Source organism: Pan paniscus, chromosome 14 (assembly GCF_029289425.2).
Source record: "Pan paniscus chromosome 14, NHGRI_mPanPan1-v2.0_pri, whole genome shotgun sequence".
Taxonomy (NCBI): Eukaryota; Metazoa; Chordata; class Mammalia; order Primates; family Hominidae; genus Pan; species Pan paniscus.
Window position 1 is genome coordinate 22,603,224 of NC_073263.2, and position 16,408 is coordinate 22,619,631.

The 16,408-nt window shown below is 37.9% G+C and overlaps 1 long non-coding RNA gene across 1 annotated transcript in view; it reads right to left on the reverse strand.

Moving 5' to 3' along the window:
* Positions 1-1,610: 1,610 nt before the first annotated feature.
* The window catches only part of LOC117975550 (uncharacterized), a 34,945-nt gene continuing 20,147 nt past the window's right edge, over positions 1,611-16,408 (reverse strand). The window contains exons 3-6 of the long non-coding RNA XR_004665832.3: positions 10,331-10,445; positions 10,003-10,165; positions 8,115-8,513; positions 1,611-7,225 (exon numbers count right to left, since the gene is read on the reverse strand). This is a non-coding gene — a long non-coding RNA (uncharacterized LOC117975550). The remainder of the gene's footprint in view (positions 7,226-8,114; positions 8,514-10,002; positions 10,166-10,330; positions 10,446-16,408) is intronic.

Consider the following 16,408-nt stretch of genomic DNA (forward strand, 5'->3'; position numbering starts at 1 on the left):
AATCATTACTGCTTTGTACCCTCTCTGTTAACCAGAGGGCTTGGGTGATTATAGATCATAGACTCAGCAAAAGCCTTTAAATTTTGGAAGGGAATAGAAAGCTTAAAATTCACCCTTGTGGGAACCCCTGAAGAGCAGATAAATGCCCTTTGCTTCTCTGTACTCCCCAGTGTGTTTTGCCTACTGTTTTGAATGTTCATGCTATTTTTTGCCTGACAAATGTCTACTCTTCTAAGAAACTTTATTTACTGTGGTTATGAAAGGAATTTATTTTGATTTTAGAAAATTTAAAAATATTAAAAGACATAAAGAGAAAAAAATCTCCTTAAAGCTATCCAATTATGAGTCATACAGACATAACTGCTGTTACCACTGTTACTTCTTGAGTGTGTGACATTCTAGACATTCATCTGTGTGAATACATGTGTATGCTAGTGCATATATTTACAGAAACTGTGTCTAAATTAAAAATTGGAATAATTATGTAGTTAACTAGTTATCTGTTTGTCTAGTTTGACCTCATACTATCTACCTACCCAGTGTTGTTTGATATTAAAGTATAATTTTCCCCTAATTTAATAGTCCATCATATCCCATATACTGTGAACTATAATTTATTTAATCAGACTCCTTTGTATTGGAAATTTAGATTGTTCTTAATTTTTACCATTTTATTATTACTGGAATAATTTTCCTTACTTTTATTAATTTCTTGGTATTTTTGAATTTTTGACCTAGGAAAAATTCTTAAAATTAGAAATAGAGGTCAAAGGATATAATTTTAGAAGTCTAATGCGTTATCCATGGCACCACAGAGCCAGCTATAATTTTAAAAGCTTTTGATATATATATATAGCTAAGGATCCTACAAAAATGTATGTTAGTGTACTTTCTCAGCAGAGGATGAGCTGGAAATATTTCAGGCCATTTGATGTAAAAGTTTGCTTTGCTTTTTACTATTAATGTAATTATTTTGATTTCTGTGCAGTGAACATCTTGCAAGTGTTCGTTTGTTACTTTTATTACTAACTTGGTGTCCTTTGCTCATGTTTCCATGGTGCCATTTTTCTTTTCTTGACCATTCTGTGGCAATCAAATGTAAAATAATGTTTATCTGACATGTACTTTGAGTTTTCTTTATTATCACTTTGGATTGTTATGAAATTTTTTATACCCACCTCAAATCTGTATATCAAGCTCTGTCTCACAAACCTTGTAATTTATAAGGTATATTAGATATTACATTTTTATTGAATTTTATATCATATAAAAGAAATCTGCAATATAATATGATAATGCTATGGAGAAAAAAAGTACCATATACATTGGAAATATTACCAAAAAAACTAACTTTCAGGTAACAGGGATTCATCTTAACTGAAAATCAAGTTGTCAGATTAAAATAATTCTATTGATACTTTCCCTTACATAGAGCAAAATGAACAATTTTGAATTGTTTTCCATATTGTTTTTTGTACCACAAAGACCTGAGAGTAGGATTCCAAGATGGAACAGATAATATTTTACGCATCTCTTCATTTCCAACAACTAGCACATAGTAGCCACTCATACAGCCCTACCTGTCCCCAACCCATAAATAGAAAAGAAAATGAAGGCCGGGCGTGGTGGCTCATGCCTGTAATCCCAGCACTTTGGGAGGCCAAGGCGGGTGGATCACCTGAGGTCGGGAGTTTGAGACCACCCTGACCAACATGGAGAAACCCTGTCTCTACTAGAAATACAAAATTATCCAGGCATGGTGGCACATGCCCGTAATCCCAGCTACTCGGGAGGCTGAGGCAGGAGAATCACTTGAACCTGGGAGAAGGAGGTTGCAGTGGGCTGAGATCGTGCCTTTGCACTCCAGCCTGGGCAACAAGAGCGAAACTCCATCTCAAAATAGTAATAATAATAATAATAATAATAACAGCAATAATAATAATAATAATAATAATAATAAAATAAATAGAAAAGAGGCCGGGCGCTGTGTCTCACGCCTGTAATCCCAGCACTTTGGGAGGCCGAGGCGGGTGGATCACGAGGTCAGCAGATCAAGACCATCCTGTCTAACATGGTGAAACCCCGTCTCTACTGAAAATACAAAACAAAAAAAAATTAGCCAGGCGTGGTGGCGGGCGCCTGTAGTCCCAGCTACTCGGGAGGCTGAGGCAGGAGAATGGCGTGAACCCGGGAGGCGGAGCTTGCAGTGAGCTGAGATCGCACCACTGTACTCCAGCCTGGGCGACAGAGTGAGACGCCGTCTAAAAAAAAAAAAAAAATTAAAAGAAAAAGAAAAGGAAGCTCTAGGCAAGAAAGAAAGGAAAGGAAAGTGAAGGAAATGAGGGAGGGAGGGAGGGAGAGAGAAAGGAAGTTAAAATGAAAAAATGAAGAATTAGTTTTTCATAGAAGATTTTTAAAAGCTCTGGTGCATTCCTGGAATCTAAAAGGCCACATGCATGTGCAGGACTGTGTACACGGCCAAGTAACACATGAAAGGGCTCTCACTCTTTTTTTTTTTTTTTTTTTTTTTTTGAGACGAAGTCTCGCTCTGTCGCCCAGGCTGGAGTGCAGTGGCGCCATCTCAGCTCACTGCAAGCTCCGCCTCCCAGGTTCACACCATTCTCCTGCCTCAGCCTCCTGAGTAGCTGGGACTACGGGTGCCTGCCACCATGCCCGGCTAATTTTTTTTGCATTTTTGGTAGAGACAGGGTTTCACCGTGTTAGCCAGGATGGTCTCGATCTCCTGACCTCATGATTCGCCCGCCTCTGCCTCCCAAAATGCTGGCATTACAGGCGTGAGCCACCTTGCCCGGCCACGGTTCTCATCTTTCACCACTTTATGGCTTTGAGGATCTGCACAAATAGGAAGTAAAAACAAATACATAGTTGCAAATGGTGTGCTGGTGCATTGGAGGTATGTCCCAACACACATACTGAACCCCTAGGCAAAGGATGGGAGACTAACTGGTCTAAAATATTTAGGAAAATCTTTGTCAAAACATTAGCTGACCACTAAGCTATCCAAGCCAAGCCTTCAGTGCTACCCATGACAAATACAGAAAGTCGCTAAACAAACAGTAACAGCAGCAACAACAATCGCAACACAAACAACTAAATAAATAAACAACAAAAATAAAGTAAAACCAGAACAGAAACAAAACAAAAAAGTGCCGAGAAGTATCTGATTTCCAAAATTTCCACATTATCATATTTAAAATTATCTAGTCTTTAAGAAAAAAATGAGATATGTGAAGAAACAGGAAAGGATAATCCATACACCGAAAAAAAGGCCAGTTACTAGAAATTATCTGCGAGGAAGACAAGATATTACATATACTAGGAAAATACTTTAGATTAACTGGTAATATGTTTCAAAGAACTAGCCAAAATCATGTCTAAAGAGCTAAAGGAAAATGTAAATGACAACTCACCCAAATAAAAAACAACAACAAAGAGAAAAATTATTTTAAAAGAAGCAAATAGAAATTCTGCAGTTTAAAAGCACAATAACTTAAATACAAATTCACTGGAGAGGTCACCAGTAGAATTGGAGTGCCAGAAGAAAGAATTCATGAACTTGATGCTAGGTCAGTTGAAATTATCCAGTCTTAGGAACAGTAAGACAAAATAATGAATAAAAAGGAATGGAGGCTGGGTGCAGTGACTCATACATGTAATCCTAGCACTTTGGGAGGCTGAATCAGGCAGATCACCTGAGGTCAGGGGTTTGAGACCAGTCTGGCTAAGATGGCAAAACCCCATCTCTACTACAAAAATTTGCTGGGCATGGTGGCAAATGCCTGTAATCCCAGCTACTCAGGAGGCTGAGGCAGGAGAATCACTTGAACCCAGGAAGCAGAGGTTGTAGTGAACTGAGATGCCGCCACTGCACTCCAGCCTGGGCGACAAGTGAGACTCCATCTCAAAAAAAAAAAAAAAAAAAAAAAAGAATGGGGAGTCAGACAGAGACCTGTGAGATACCATCAATCATACTAGCTTATCCGTAATGGGAGTAAAAGTTATTTAAAAAGTCACACATTAAATACAAGGGATCCTCACTAAGAAAACCATCTGACTCTCAGCAGTAACCATGGAGGCCAGAAGTTAGTCAGATGACATATTCAAAGTTCTAAAAAAAAGGACTATCAACCAAGAAATCCATATCTAACAAAAAACATCCTTCGAAACTGAAGGTGAAATTGACATTCTCAGAAAAACAAATATTTGGAAAACTTGTTGCTGGCTGAACTGTCAAATAAAGAATACTAAGGAGAATCTGTCAGACTGAAATTAAAGGGCACTGGAAAGTAACCTGAGTCCACATGAAGTATAAAGGGCACCATTACCAGTGACTACGTAGGCAAATGTAAAAGAAAGTAAAGCATAATTTTATTTGTGATACTTTTCTTCTGCTATCCAATTTAAAAGACAATGGAATACATCAGTAATTATAAAACTGTGTTGGTAGGCTTATAATGTCATTACTATTACATAAAACACAAAGGAGAAGAAAGAAAATAAACCTATATTGGAAGAAAATTGTGTGTACTATTGAAATCAAGTTGCTGTTGACATGCACCAAAATTTTAAAGTTAAGATGTTAACTGGAGTCCCGAGGGCAACAACTAATGGAATTGCTCAAAAAATATATAGTAAAAATAAATAAAGGAATTTAAATAGTATACCTGAAAATATTTATTTAATAAAAAGAAGCCATAATGAATGAACACAGAATCAAAAAATACATAAGACAAATGAATAGGTATATGGCACATGTAAATATTACCTTATCGGTAATCATATTAAATGTAAATTAACTACACATTCCAAACTAAAGCCAGAGATTAGTAGAACACATTTAAAAATATAATCAAACTGTCCAGGAACAGTGGCTCACACCTGTAATCCCAGCACTTTGGGAGGCCGAGGTGGGCGGATCACGAGGTCAGGAGATCGAGACCATCCTGGCTAACATGGTGAAACCCTGTCTCTACTAAAAATACAAAAAATTAGCCGGGCGTGGTGGCGGGCGCCTGTAGTCCCAGCTACTCGGGAGGCTGAGGCAGGAGAATGGCGTGAACCCGGGAGGCGGAGCTTGCAGTGAGCCGAGATAGCGCCACTGCACTCCAGTCTGGGCGACAGAACCAGACTACGTCTCAAAAAAGAAAAAGAAAAAGAAAAGAAAGAAAGGAGAAAGAAAAAGAAAGAGGAGCTCCAGGTAAGAGAAAGAAAGAAAGAAAGGAAAGGAAAGTGAAGGAAAGGAGGGAGGGAGAAAGGAAGGGGAAGGGAAGGAGAAGGGGAAGGGAGGGGAAGGGAAAGGGAGGGGAAGGGAAAGGGAGGGAAAGAGAAAGAAAAGAAAGAGTTCTAGGTTACAGGAAGTGGGCTTTTTGGTGTGACTATTAGGAAGAAAAAGTATTAACAATAATCACACCACCGTCTGTAATTTCGTAATTTAGAATAGTCCAAATAAGAAAAAAAAAGCTACACAATAAAGGTAACACAGTTAAAACAGAAAGCTGCCTATGGCTATATATAAAGTGTTTAGGACAGTAGTTGGCACGAAGCAACTGTTTGCTGTTCAAAGAACAAATTTTGTACCTGCAGCAACTCACATTTCTAGTTTTCCATCTTTCTGCAGGACCAAGGTGAGATTTTGATTAAATCATCAAATTTGCTAATTATGTCACAAAAGTAGCTATCCAAAAGTGCTGCAATAGGGAACTATTTATGCATTCTTTAATATTCTTTAAGTATCATTTAGCTAATTTTAGGTAAAAGCAAATAAATGTATAATGCTCATTTTTAATATACTTATAGTAAGTTGTTTTCTACATTGTTTTAATAAAATATAAATTATTTCTGTCATGTAGTGTTTTTGTTTGTTTTTGTTTTTTGTTTTTTTGAGACGGAGTCTCACACTGTCGCCTGGGCTGGAGTGCAATGGCGTTATCTCGGCTCACTGCAACCTCTGCCTCCTGGTGTCAAGTGATTCTCCTGCCTCAGCCTCCCACGTAGCTGGGATTACAGGTGCCCGCCACCATGCCCAGCTAATTTTTTGTATTTTTAGTAGAGACGGGGTTTCACTATGTTGGCCAGGCTGGTCTCAAACTCCTGACTTCGTGATTTTTCCGCCTTGGCCTCTCAAAGTGCTGGGATTACAAGCAAGAGCCACCGTGCCCGGCCACACTCATGTAGTTTTTAGAAGTCATCTTATCTTGGGATTGGGTGAAGAGTGAGAAAAAAATCAGTGGGAATATTCCCACAGGAAGTCTTGAATTCATTCAGGAATGAATTATTAGAACTTCTGATTAAAGTTGACTCTAGGTAAGAGTGATCAAGTCAACTTGAACATCTTCTACCCTTAGTCTTGAGCCAGGCTCCTCTATTCTCTGTTCCACATTTCCAGCTAACTTCAGTTGACATAAGGGTTGACTGCCTTCAGGTGCATTGTGACAGCTGAGATTTGTCAACCCAGGAATGAGAATTTTTTTTCAGATAACACTAAACATTTCAGACTGTATCACACAATTCTACAGATATTTAAAAATTCATTACATCTTTTTATTAAAATAATTTTGACAGAATTTAAACTATAAACAAATGCAAAGAAATAAAATACTAAGATAAAACATTAACTCCTATTAATTTTCAAGTCTTCTAAACTCTTATTGAATTTAATCTTATTAATAATTTTTTCTCTCTGACATGAGAAGAAAAAAATTGCTGTAATACTCTTTTATGAGTCAAAATCCTTCTGAAAAGTATTTATTATTCTGGTTTAGTTCTTCAGAACAGATAGGTGTTAAAATTTCTTACATATGGTTTTGACCCTTTGTGCTGCTATAACAAAATTCTACAGGTTGGGTAAGCTACAAGCAATAGAAATATATTAATAGTCTCATAGTTTTGGAAGCTGGGAAGTCCAAGATCAAGGTGCCAGCAGGTTCTGTGTTGGGTAAGAGTTGCTCTGTCTCGAAGATGGTGCCTTGTTGCTGAATCCTCCAAAGGGGAAGAATGCTGTGTCCTCACAAGTGGAAGGCATGAAAGAGCAAGAGAGTGCTCTCTTGAAACTTGTCCCGTTTTATTAGGGTGCTAATCCCATTCATGAAGGCAGAGTCCTCATGACTTAGTCACCTCCCAAAGGCCGCAGCTCTCAGTACATTAGGGATTATTCAACATGTATTTTAGAGAGGACACCGTCATTTGAACCACAGCAACCTTTTAACTGAAAAATCATGAAAGGTCACATTTAATCACCTGTTCCTTACAGCCTTCCTAGAGAGTCACAAAAAGAGAGAGAAAAACCAAAAGGAAAAGAAAATAAACATGTACTGACCTGCTTCTAAATTACAGGCACTCTCTTAGGTAATTTACATGTGAAAGTGTATTGAAAGCAGTAGATTTGTTGAAGTACAAATCAAAAATTATTTTACTGTTTTTTTCCTATCTCTTCCTTCAAACTTTATTACATCTCTTTTGTTCGCCATCAGCCCTTTGGATAAGATTCCATCACTTTTCAGTAGTTTCCCATCTACTAGAACAGTGTCATTTTTGGAAATTATAATAGTCCAGCCGAGTGCAGTGGCTCACGCCTGTAATCCCAGCACTTTGGGAGGCCGAGGCAGGTGGATCACCTGAAGTCGGGAGTTCGTGACCAGCCTGACCAATATGGTGAAACCCTGTTTCTATTAAAGACACAAAAATTAGCTGGGCGTAGTGGTGGGTGCCTGTAATCCCAACTACTTGGGAGGCTGAGGCAGGAAAATCACTTGAACCTGGGAGGCAGAGGTTGCAGTGAGCAGAGATCACGCCATTGCACTCCAGCCTGGGTGACAAGAGCAAGACTCCATCTAAAAAAAAAAAAAAAAAAAAAAAAAAAAAAAAAAAAAACTATAATAGTCCAATTTAGTCTAAAACCTGACTTTATTGTCATATCATACTCAAATATCTGCCCTTCCCCCAATTCAGGGACCAGCCATAATTAAAGAAAGATACCTACACTTTCACCTTGCTCAGCCTTTCCTCACTCTCTCCTCCACCTTCTGACTCTTCCAGGATCAGAACAAAGAAAATGGGTGTTGGGGGGAAAGGATGTTGGAAGGATAGAGTCTTACCCCTGAGCTGGTGCTCCCCATGGTCCTCACTCAGCTGAGAATGACTGGCTGCTATGTCTTCTCTGGCAGCCTCCACATACTGACTCTCTTGTGTGGCACGTTTGTGCATTCTTCAAGGCCCAACTGCTCACTCCTCTTCCTGGAATCAATTTTGGACTACAGATTTGCAGACTTTAAAATTCTCAACGTGGAAAGGAACACATCAGAGTCAATATTAACCTATGTTCCCTCATCCTGGGGACAGATGAGAGGTCCTCACAAGAATTATTTTGCCTTGCTCTACCTAAATGGCTGTGTCCAAATGGACCTACAATAAAACTAGCAGATGATTACATATCTTACTTTCCTTTATGGACTTTTTGTCTCCAGAAGAGTTTTCTTGGAGTATTCCCTCTTGGCCTATTGGGAGGGAAAAACATACTTTTATCTCCTAAAAAGAAAGTAGGAAAAAAAAAATCTTAACACTCTCTGCAACTTAATCCACTCCTGAAAATTCCATTAAACATTGTCCTTGCAATTTCAGATCTCCTCTTGTAGGCTATAGAAGCTTGATGGATGCTGGATCACTTCTGTTGCATTTTGGGAATTTCTGCTTGGACATATCTAATGATTCTCATTAGAATGTGGATGTACTTGTTGGTCATTTAGCAAGGTAACAGGAAAGGTTCCATCTAATATTTTATTACCTATTCAATATCTCATTTAACTCTGACAACCATCCTACAATGTATTTATTACTGTTTCCATTTATAGAGGAGAATGCCAATATCTTTTGAAGTTAAGTACCTCTTCAAGGTCACATAGTAAGTGCACCCAGGTTTTGGAGGATGTATCTGACTTAGAAGATATATCTAACTATGTATCTCTTCATGTACCCTCTGCATCAGGAGTTCTGGAACTTTAGTGTACATCAGAATAACCTGAATAGCTTCTCGTAATACACATTGCTAGGCCTCTGAACAGGTGTGAGTGAAGACCTAGAAATTTGCATTTCTATCAGGTTCTCACAGAATGCCAATGCTGCTGGTCTGGGGATTACACTTAAAGAAGCTCTTGTTGCCTCATTTATGAAAAGGTGAAAGGAAAATAACATAAGAATGTACCTCCTCCACAAAGCTGTCCTTCCGCACTGTCACACTTCTGACACCATTCTTTGGAAATCCACATACAATGTATTTCCTTAATAGCATTTCTAAATTCTGCAGTTTTTGTTTTTGTTTTTGTTTTTGTTTTGAGACAGAGTCTCTCTCTGTTGCCCAGGCTGGAGTGCAGTGGCATGATCTCGGCTCACTGCAACCTCCACTTCCTGGGTTCAACCGATTCTCCTCCCTCAGTCTCCTATAACTTGGGTTAGCCAGCAGGCCCAGCTAATTTTTGTATTTTTAGTAGAGACAGGGTTTCACCATGTTGGCCAGACTGGTCTCGAACTCTTAACCTCAGACGATCCATCTGCCTCAATCTCCCAAAGTACTAGGATTACAAGTATGAGCCACTGCACCAGGCCAATTCTGCAATTTTTATATCCTCCATTATTGACTAATGCAAACTGCTTTTCTCTTAACTGTCCAAGCTTCTTTATTTCCTCTCCCCAGGAAACACTTGAAAACAAAGCAAAACAAACATTACTACACAAAAATAGGCAGTAACTTTACCTTGCCCTTCTGGTCCTTCCCAATTTGGTGGGTCTTGGTTTCAAGACCTTTTTTGAACCAAATTTAAGCCCTCAAAGACACTAGGAAAGAAAAAGTAGAACTGCATCAAACAAGAGGGACAGTGAAGAACCCTGATAATGGGACTGGAGCACCTCTGGATTTGTTTTAGGCTCTGACTCACTGCCTCCATGGCTAGACTTCTCTTTCCTGGAAATGAAAGGGAGGGCTGTACTGACCGCTCTTCCAGTGTTCCAGTGAAGATCTGGATTTTATCAGCAGTGGTGATGTTAGTATCAGACTCTAGGAGGTAGGATAAATCTCTAATTCATCGTTGTTTTTAATTTTCATTTTTTCTATTACATTGCTACAACACCAAATGATGTTTGATTACTTTTCTTCCTTGGAAGGAAAAAACAAAAACAAATAAAAACCAATTAGTGTGTCTAAAGACTTTCAAAATGAGGACTGAAACTTGTTATCTTTTCACTAAGGGAAAAAGACAGAAAATTGCCTCCCATTTCATGGTATTCTTCTCAAATGCTGAATATGGCACAATCTACTTACCTAATTATATATGATTTATGACCATTTCCACTGAAGCTACGGAGAGGAAGCTTGCTTCCAAAGACAATATTCAGTTTTATGAAACTCAGCAGGTACCGCATAAGTCTGCTTTTTACTGCAAAAGGCATAATTACTTGTTTAGAAATGAGAGTGTGAGAGAACTGATGAGAAAAAAATTAAAGTGAAAAACTTTTGAAACATAGTGATTTACAGATACTGTTAAGCACATTTATAAATGTGGCCAAGGTGAATAGACTGTGTGTAAACTTCAAACACAGACACTTAAAGAAGAACGATGAGAACTCCAAATGCCTTCGCCAGTGACTCGTCTTTGAGATGTTGCCAACTGGGGAAGGTCAGCATCTCTAGGCTTCCCTTCTTGCCTGGGTAGCAAATCAAAGCCTCCCTTATTGAGCTTGCATTGATTGTATAGAAATAGCTCTGTAGACGCTCTTTGGCTTCGCACTTTCTCAGCTGTTTTCTTCAGGAAGTAAACACTTTTGTTTTAGGACTCACATCTATTTCCCATTACAATGTTCCAGAGAAACCCTCACATTGAAGAAAGGTTGGTTTGTGCAATGTAATCATCATGGCCTCTATATTTCATATTTATTTCTCTTAGGCACAAACAGGTCACTTGGTCTCACGTTTTTGTACTCCCTTCTGTTACAAATCCTGTGCTCAGAAGGCTTGCTCAACACATTATAAAATGGGCGCTTTAGCTACCACTGAATATAAGTTACATTTGACTCTTAGCACTTCCTGAAGCATAAAATAAGGGGTAAAGTCACAGCATGGTATAAACAACCAAGTAAGAGCAATAAAGAGAAAAACATCATTATGTGATTTTGGTAGAAATGGTAGAAAAAGAAACTGTGTTACATGTATCTGATTATAAATATGAGAAATCCTTCATTGACTCCCAGCTTTAACTATAAAATGTCCTTGAAAATGAATTTGAACTCTTTTTACACTGTTCACTATCTTCCAAAATATTTTTATTGTATATATTTAAAGTGCACAACATGATGTTTTGATATACATATACATAGTAAAACATCAAGCAAATTAACATATCTATCCTCCCCAATACTTACCTTTTTGTGTGTGTCGTAAAAGTACCCAAAATCTACTGTCTTAGCAAATTTCCAGTATACAATACAATATTATTAATGATAACCCTCATGTTATACATTACATTCCTAGATCTATTCATCCTTTACAGCTGCAACTTTGTACTTTTTTCCAATAAATAACAAAACTTTGGCTGAAAACTAATAATACTACATTTTGAGAAATTAGCAGCAAAATTCTTCGAGTGAAGACAAAGGCTTTTTTAAAAAATAGAGTAAGTAGTAGTTAAATGTATTTTGGTAGATTTTAGAGCTCTCAAATTTCTAAGATATTCAGTAAGTCAGCTTGAAAAATTATTTTATATATCAGATAACTTGAATCTAGAGAGGTTGCGTCTTTCACAGGAGAGGGCAGTGGAGTGAAAATTAAAACATAAAAATGTAAACCTCTAGAAACATTTCTTCTCCACAGAAAGACATTTATCATCAACTGGTTATATGTTGTTTAATTTCTTTCTTCAGAAAAACTCCTATACTGTCCTTGCGTCAGTCTATTCTAATGTTGCTATAAGGAAATATCTGAGGCTGGGTAATTCATAAAGAAAAGAGTTTTAATTGGCTCATGGCTCTGCAGGCTGTATAGGAAGCATGGCGCCAGCATCTACTTGGCTTCTGAAGAGGCCTCAGGGAGCTTCGACTCATGGCCGAGGGCTGAGCTTACACATCACATGGCGACAGCTGAAGCAATAAAGGGGATGGGAGGTGCACACACTTTTTTTTTTTTTTTTTTTGAGATGAAGTCTTGCTCTGTTGCCCAGGCTGGAGTGCAGTGGCTTGATCTTGGCTCACTGCAACCTCCACCTCCTGGGTTCAAGTGATTCTCCTGCCTCAGCCTCCCCAGTAGCTTGGACTACAGGTGTGCACCACCATGCCCAGCTAATTTTTTGTATTTTTAGTAGAAATGGGGTTTCACTGTGTTGGTCAGAATGGTCTTGAACTCCTGACCTTGTGATCCTCCCGCCTCAGCCTCCCAAAGTGCTGAGATTACAGGCGTGAGCCAATGCACCCGGCCCACGCACTTTTAAATAACCAGATCTTGCATGAACTCACTCATCACCAAGGGGATGGCACTAAACCATTCATGAGGGGTACACCCCCATGATCTCAACACCTCCTACCAGATCCCATCTCTATAACACTGGGGCCTGGTAGGAGGTGCTTCTCCCACCATTTCAACATGTGATTTGAAGGAGACACTCAAACTATATCAGTCCATAAAATATATCCCCAGATTCTGAATTCTCTTTATACCTTTCTGTAGAATAATTTTTTCTGCCTGTTCTATAACATTTATCCATTTCTTCTTAATTGCAACCCTCAAAATTATTCATAATAAGGAATTATTATATTTGATATACTCTTTTAAGGTAGAATTATTACTTAAAGGAAAGGTACAAATAAAGCATAGCAAAAAAATATGTTTAAATGGTAGCATCTCTTTTTTTGCATCTAAATTTTAAATTTGCATTTACTAATTAATTGGAGCATTTTGTAGCTAATGGTGATCCTAACTGGAAAAAACATCACATTACAGTTGTTCGGTTTGACCATTTCCTACATGATCCAAGGTCATCTTGTCCAACCAGCCAGCTCTTCCATTCATTTAGCCAATATTTATTGAGCATTTTCAATTTGTGTCAAGGATACCAACCTATCTATCTGCACCTATCTATCTATCTATCACTCCCACACACTCTTCATTCTAGAAGAGTTATGATTTGGTTAGAAAGTGTTAAGCCTATATTTGAATTATAACATGAACATACAATGGGTCTTAACCTGCCTGGGAAGGTATAAAACAGAGAACCAGAGGGGAAACCATGCAACATGTTAGCCAATGATGGGAGTGAACATATAGCAGATACTTTATATGTCTTATGCAGATGCTGCAGCTGAAAATATCATGAGTGCTGGATGATGGAATTTTTTATAAGTTAGAAAAATGAATCAAATGTAAAGAGATGGACTTTAGGAGAAATAAATAACACGCATTTGGTTTCAAGAAAGTGCTGCATGAATGGAGGATGATAAAACCGTGGAATCAGAAATAGCAGCGATGCTAGCTGGCAGTGACTATGATAGCAATGGCCTTCAGGAATCACCATGGGAAGCATTGACGTGGTGTGATCTAATAGACAAGTACCAAGCCTATTGGGGCTGCAGTAGAGAAAGAAAAGAAAGATTTCAGCCATGGCAAGACACCAGACAAAATTTGTTTACAAATATATATGGACTACCCTCTGGAGAGACCTGAATAAAGAAAAGTGTTGGGCAATTGTCTGCTCTAATGGTAGATGAGGAAAAAACATACAGGAGGGAGAAGTGGGAGGATGTTTATTCAGGAAATAAAATATGAAATGGGGAGGGTTGCTACGTGGAAAACTAGAACCAGACCAGTGATAGTAGCAGAATAGCGGTAGATTCCTAGGGTTGCTGAGATTCTCTTGAAGAAAGGAGTTTCTGGGTTTTATCTTTGAGATACTTAAAAAATTGGGCGGAGTATGGCCCAAGCATCTGAAAACAACAATACCAATTTCCTTAGGTGACCTTGAGTGCATAAGCCTGAATTCTGGAATTTTATTATTACATGCTTACATTTCTTTTTACCCTAACATTATCAGCTCTTTGAGGGAAAAAGTAGTTCTCAAAATATGAATGCCAAGATTCTCAAGAACATCAGCTACCATGTGTTGTGTACTTACTGTGTTCAAGGCACATGGTGGATACTCCTCATTTATTTTATCTACTCTTCATTAAAACCCTCGAAGTTGAGGTACTGATGGCCCTCATTTGGAGATGAAGAAAGGGGATGGAAAGGAGTTAAGCACTTGGCCAGAATCACACAGCTAGTATCAGGTCTTCCTAAAACCATAGTCATGCTTTTTTATCTTCATTTTGCTTTCTGAGCTAATTAACCAGATTACATGGTTGATAAAATAATTTAAATGTCATAACTTTGTAAAAGGAAGATAGAATTTTGTAAAAGTAGCAATGCAATTTCAATAATTAACCTTAAATGCTAAACAGTTAAGTGAAGGTTTTACACAATTTATCTAATTCAACACCATTGTCTTCCCTGGATATTTAGTTTTTCTATTTATAATGTTTGCTGTGTGCTTTTAGTTTATTACTCTATCTTACAATCCCTTATTTCAACATTTACTTTTTTTCTTTCTATAGTATTGCATTGGAATTTCTCGGTTCTTAAGAAGAAAAGATTATTTGTATTTCTATGATAGGATTAAAGAGGTTTGCTAAACAGAGTTGGTGAAACTAAAAGAGACCAGTAACGAGTCAATTGTGACTGCCATTTTTTTCAGAGTTTTGAATTAAACTACTCTAAAATTTTGTATTATACCTTGAAAAGATATTTTAGAAATGGAAGGCTTCAACTTTTATTTTTCCTCATAAATGTTTGGGAATCCTGATTTCATTCCAAATCCCCCTCCTTCCACCACAGAATCTGGAATAATGAACTCCTCTAGAGATGATAAACGTCTGTTGCTTTCGGGGGGCAATTTGTAGACCTTATTTTATTTCTTATTTTGACTCACTAAAGAAGTAGAGATATTCTTCTTATCTACTTTTAGCAAATGAGGTAATTGAAGCTTAGGGAGTCGAAGAACTTGCCCAAGATCAATAGCTATCAGGTGGTGGAGCTCTCATTCTAATAAAGCTGACCACAAAACCTATATTCATAGCTCCTACAATTGCAAGGCAAGGGACATTGAATATCACAAATGTGTGTGGTGGTTTTAACACAAATTATAGAGCACAGATCAGTGATTGAGGAGTAGAAGATATACATCAACCAAAGATAAAAGCTGGTATTTGCAAGATTGAAAAGATATACAACTACACAGAAAACATTTCCAAAACCAATTGGAAATTAATTAAATGCAGTATTGAGCAACTGTTTGGACATAATTTAAAGTTTCATTAATTGAGGAAATGCTGAAAAAATATACAGTGATATATTTTACAGAGATCAAAGGAACGATAGGATTTACATAGGCTGATTTTGAAAGGTCTTTGATTTGTGAGTTAAAAAATAGGCACATTACAAAGCAGTGTGTAGTGTATGGGTGAACACCATCAATGACAAGACTTGTGTGGGCGAGTATGTATGTGCAGTTGCTTATGTACATACTGTAAGATAAATTCTTACAGGAGGCATTCCTGAGGTATAGGTTTGCACATTTAAAATGTTGATGGATACTGACCAATATAATTCTCTCTACCCAGAGGTGGATATAAGTATGTATTTTTACATCCTCTTGCCAATCATAATTTTTTCTAATATTCTATTCACAGAATATTTAGTTTTAATTTGCATTTTTTCATTAATGTGGTATAGTACATTCCATTTGTCAATTAACTATACAAATCTTTTCTCATTTTGGGTTACTTGGTTTATTTTTTTATTTTTAGGGTCTTCTGCTATATAATATACGTAACCTGTTTTAATGTCTTGTGTTGGGAACAGGCCCCCCAAAATCTGGCCATAAACTGGCCACAAAACTGGCCATAAACAAAATCTCTGCAGCACTGTGACATGTTCATGATAGCCATGACGCCCATGCTGGAAGGTTGTGGGTTTACCGGAATGAGGGCAAGGAACACCTGGCCCACCCAGGGCAGAAAACCGCTTAAAGGCATTCTTAAACCACAAACAATAGGATGAGCAATCTGTGCCTTAAGGACATGCTCCTGCTGCAGATAACTAGCCCAACCCATCCCTTTATTTCAGCCCATCTCTTCATTTCCCATAAGGGATACTTTTAGTTAATCTAATATCTATAGAAACCATGCTAATGACTGGCTTGCTGTTAATAAATACGTGGGTAAGTCTCTGTTTGGGGCTCTCAGCTCTGAAGGCTGTGAGACCCCTGATTTCCCACTTCACACTTCTATATTTCTGTGTGTGTGTCTTTAATTCCTCTAA